Raw genomic sequence first — 4,677 nt, 5'->3', positions numbered from 1 at the left:
GGGGGGGGGTAGCAATGCCACTGGAGCGTCGCACCGGGCCCTCATACATGCGGGGTGGTGTGGTGGCATGTCCGAAGAGGCGGCACGCGTCTCGGGGGCGTGGCCCCCCTCACGGACGGCGATGACACGGTAGTAGACGTTCTGCGTTAACGATGCGGCGTGAATATTATTAAATACTCGGAGCGTGATAAAATCATGAGTTTTTTTGCACGACGTGGGCACATGTGCTATAGGAAGGATGGTATTTTTTTCATAACATTTGGTGATAGAGAAGTATCCGAAAAATTCCCTCTACGCGGATTGCCCTTCGCGTGTCTACGGCTGTGGCCGGCGGCGTACGTGGGCTAGCATGCCGCCAAATCTTGCGTAGGCAGCCTCTCACAAGTCTGGAAGTGTTGTGACGGTTGCAAACGCCCAGCACGCGTGTCCGGGGTGTGCCCCCCCTCACGGACGGCGCCGCCGCCGGCACCTGGAGTGGGGAAACGGACGCGTCGGGTCTACACGGAGAGGATCTTGCTGTGGGTCTGGCCCAGTTGTTGCTCCAAAGTGTTCCTATGGGCTGACCTAACACAACCGGGCGGGAAGGTCCGCTGGTCAAAGCCCGTCCGTGCAAAGTCAAAGGGCTAGATCCCGTGGTCAAACGCTATAGGGTTAGGCGGGACGGGGGCCCTGGGGGGTAGCAATGCCACTGGAGCGTCGCACCGGGCCCTCATACATGCAGGGTGGTGTGGTGGCATGTCCGAAGAAGCGGCACGCGTCTCCGGGGCGTGGCCCCCCCTCACGGACGGCGATGACACGGTAGTAGGCGTTCTGCGGTAACGATGCGGCATGAATATTATTAAATACTCGGAGCGCGATAAAATCATGAGTTTTTTTGCACGACGTGGGCACATGTGCTATAGGAACGATGGTATTTTTTTCATAATTTTTAGTGATGGAGAAGTATACGAAAAATTCCCTCTACGCGGATTGTCCTTCGCGCGTCTACGCTGTGGCCGGCGGCCTACGGGGGCTAGCATGCCGCCAAATCTTGCGTAGGCAGCCTCTCACAAGTCTAGAAGTGTTGTGACGGTTGCAAACGCCCGGCACGCGTGTCCGGGGTGTGCCCCCCCCCTCGCGGACGCCGCCGCCGCTGGCACCTGGAGGGGGGAAATGGACGCGTCGGGTCTACACGGAGGGGATCTTGCTGTGGGTCTGGCCCGGTTGTTGCTCCAAAGTGTTCCTATGGGCTGACCTAACACAACCGGGCGGGGAGGTCCGCTGGTCAAAGCCCGTCCGTGCAAAGTCAAAGGGCTAGATCTCGTGGTCAAATGCTACAAGGTTAGGCGGGACGGGGGCCTTGGGGGGGGCCTGGGGGGTAGCAATGCCACCGGAGCGTCGCACCGGGCCCTCATACATGCGGGGTGGTGTGGTGGCATGTCCGAAGAGGCGGCACGCGTCTCCGGGGCGTGGCCCCCCCTCACGGACGACGATGACACGGTAGTAGACGTTCTGCGGTAACGATGCGGCGTGAATATTATTAAATACTCAGAGCGCGATAAAATCATGAGTTTTTTTGCACGACGTGGGCACATGTGCTATAGGAACGATGGTATTTTTTCATAATTTTTGGTGATGGAGAAGTATCCAAAAAATTCCCTCTACGCGGATTGCCATTCGCACGTCTACGGCTGTGGCCGGCGGCCTACGGGGGCTAGCATGCCGCCAAATCTTGCGTACGCGGCCTCTCACAAGTCTGGAAGTGTTGTGACGGTTGCAAACGCCCGGCACGCGTGTCCGGGGTGTGCCCCCTCGCGGCGGCCGCCGCCGCCGGCACCTGGAGGGGGGAAACGGACGTGTCGGGTCTACACGGAGGGGATCTTGCTGTGGGTTTGGCCCGATTGTTGCTCCAAAGTGTTCCTATGGGCTGATCTAACACAACCGGGTGGGGAGGTCCGCTGGTCAAAGCCCGTCCATGCAAAGTCAAAGGGCCAGATCTCATGGTCAAACGCTACAGGGTTAGGCGGGACGGGGACCCTGGGGGGGGGTAGCAATGCCACTGGAGCGTCGCACCGGGCCCTCATACATGCGGGGTGGTGTGGTGGCATGTCCGAAGAGGCGGCACGCGTCTCGGGGGCGTGGCCCCCCTCACGGACGGCGATGACACGGTAGTAGACGTTCTGCGTTAACGATGCGGCGTGAATATTATTAAATACTCGGAGCGTGATAAAATCATGAGTTTTTTTGCACGACGTGGGCACATGTGCTATAGGAAGGATGGTATTTTTTTCATAACATTTGGTGATAGAGAAGTATCCGAAAAATTCCCTCTACGCGGATTGCCCTTCGCGTGTCTACGGCTGTGGCCGGCGGCGTACGGGGGCTAGCATGCCGCCAAATCTTGCGTAGGCAGCCTCTCACAAGTCTGGAAGTGTTGTGACGGTTGCAAACGCCCAGCACGCGTGTCCGGGGTGTGCCCCCCCTCACGGACGGCGCCGCCGCCGGCACCTGGAGTGGGGAAACGGACGCGTCGGGTCTACACGGAGAGGATCTTGCTGTGGGTCTGGCCCAGTTGTTGCTCCAAAGTGTTCCTATGGGCTGACCTAACACAACCGGGCGGGAAGGTCCGCTGGTCAAAGCCCGTCCGTGCAAAGTCAAAGGGCTAGATCCCGTGGTCAAACGCTATAGGGTTAGGCGGGACGGGGGCCCTGGGGGGTAGCAATGCCACTGGAGCGTCGCACCGGGCCCTCATACATGCAGGGTGGTGTGGTGGCATGTCCGAAGAAGCGGCACGCGTCTCCGGGGCGTGGCCCCCCCTCACGGACGGCGATGACACGGTAGTAGGCGTTCTGCGGTAACGATGCGGCGTGAATATTATTAAATACTCGGAGCGCGATAAAATCATGAGTTTTTTTGCACGACGTGGGCACATGTGCTATAGGAACGATGGTATTTTTTCATAATTTTTGGTGATGGAGAAGTATCCAAAAAATTCCCTCTACGCGGATTGCCATTCGCACGTCTACGGCTGTGGCCGGCGGCCTACGGGGGCTAGCATGCCGCCAAATCTTGCGTACGCGGCCTCTCACAAGTCTGGAAGTGTTGTGACGGTTGCAAACGCCCGGCACGCGTGTCCGGGGTGTGCCCCCTCGCGGACGCCGCCGCCGCCGGCACCTGGAGGGGGGAAACGGACGCGTCGGGTCTACACGGAGGGGATCTTGCTGTGGGTTTGGCCCGATTGTTGCTCCAAAGTGTTCCTATGGGCTGATCTAACACAACCGGGTGGGGAGGTCCGCTGGTCAAAGCCCGTCCATGCAAAGTCAAAGGGCCAGATCTCATGGTCAAACGCTACAGGGTTAGGCTGGACGGGGACCTTGGGGGGGGGGGGTAGCAATGCCACTGGAGCGTCGCACCGGGCCCTCATACATGCGGGGTGGTGTGGTGGCATGTCCGAAGAGGCGGCACGCGTCTCGGGGGCGTGGCCCCCCTCACGGACGGCGATGACACGGTAGTAGACGTTCTGCGTTAACGATGCGGCGTGAATATTATTAAATACTCGGAGCGTGATAAAATCATGAGTTTTTTTGCACGACGTGGGCACATGTGCTATAGGAAGGATGGTATTTTTTTCATAACATTTGGTGATGGAGAAGTATCCGAAAAATTCCCTCTACGCGGATTGCCCTTCGCGTGTCTACGGCTGTGGCCGGCGGCGTACGGGGGCTAGCATGCCGCCAAATCTTGCGTAGGCAGCCTCTCACAAGTCTGGAAGTGTTGTGACGGTTGCAAACGCCCAGCACGCGTGTCCGGGGTGTGCCCCCCCTCACGGACGGCGCCGCCGCCGGCACCTGGAGTGGGGAAACGGACGCGTCGGGTCTACACGGAGAGGATCTTGCTGTGGGTCTGGCCCAGTTGTTGCTCCAAAGTGTTCCTATGGGCTGACCTAACACAACCGGGCGGGAAGGTCCGCTGGTCAAAGCCCGTCCGTGCAAAGTCAAAGGGCTAGATCCCGTGGTCAAACGCTATAGGGTTAGGCGGGACGGGGGCCCTGGGGGGTAGCAATGCCACTGGAGCGTCGCACCGGGCCCTCATACATGCAGGGTGGTGTGGTGGCATGTCCGAAGAAGCGGCACGCGTCTCCGGGGCGTGGCCCCCCCTCACGGACGGCGATGACACGGTAGTAGGCGTTCTGCGGTAACGATGCGGCGTGAATATTATTAAATACTCGGAGCGCGATAAAATCATGAGTTTTTTTGCACGACGTGGGCACATGTGCTATAGGAACGATGGTATTTTTTTCATAATTTTTAGTGATGGAGAAGTATACGAAAAATTCCCTCTACGCGGATTGTCCTTCGCGCGTCTACGCTGTGGCCGGCGGCCTACGGGGGCTAGCATGCCGCCAAATCTTGCGTAGGCAGCCTCTCACAAGTCTAGAAGTGTTGTGACGGTTGCAAACGCCCGGCACGCGTGTCCGGGGTGTGCCCCCCCCCCCTCGCGGACGCCGCCGCCGCTGGCACCTGGAGGGGGGAAACGGACGCGTCGGGTCTACACGGAGGGGATCTTGCTGTGGGTCTGGCCCGGTTGTTGCTCCAAAGTGTTCCTATGGGCTGACCTAACACAACCGGGCGGGGAGGTCCGCTGGTCAAAGCCCGTCCGTGCAAAGTCAAAGGGCTAGATCTCGTGGTCAAATGCTAC

This window comes from Triticum aestivum, chromosome 1A (genome assembly GCF_018294505.1).
Source record: "Triticum aestivum cultivar Chinese Spring chromosome 1A, IWGSC CS RefSeq v2.1, whole genome shotgun sequence".
Classification (NCBI taxonomy): domain Eukaryota; kingdom Viridiplantae; phylum Streptophyta; class Magnoliopsida; order Poales; family Poaceae; genus Triticum; species Triticum aestivum.
Note: the sequence above shows the minus strand (reverse complement) of the source record.